Source organism: Cebidichthys violaceus, unplaced genomic scaffold (genome assembly GCF_023349555.1).
Source record: "Cebidichthys violaceus isolate CVI_PGR_0920_01 unplaced genomic scaffold, fCebVio1.0.p SCAF_21, whole genome shotgun sequence".
In the NCBI taxonomy this organism is placed as follows: Eukaryota; Metazoa; Chordata; class Actinopteri; order Perciformes; family Stichaeidae; genus Cebidichthys; species Cebidichthys violaceus.
In genome coordinates this window covers 3,142,595-3,142,848 of record NW_027176384.1, presented here as the reverse complement: position 1 = coordinate 3,142,848, position 254 = coordinate 3,142,595, and positions in this window count along the sequence as shown.

Below are 254 nucleotides of genomic sequence, written 5' to 3'. Positions count from 1 at the left end.
AGCACTCAGGCTTCTTTTTACGCATTTGAACTTCAAAGTTATCGAAAGGATGATTAAGTTTTAACACATTACGTCCTCTTAGCTGTTAAGTACAAATAATACATCTCAATCCAACAAGTGGGGAAAAAGCATTCGTTGACATAAAGCATACGACGCATATTGAGCAAACAAATCCAAGGGGTCGCCCCTTTTATACATCACGAGTTCGAGGAAGTGGTCTACTTCCTGCCACTATGTCATAAATTTGGAGTCAG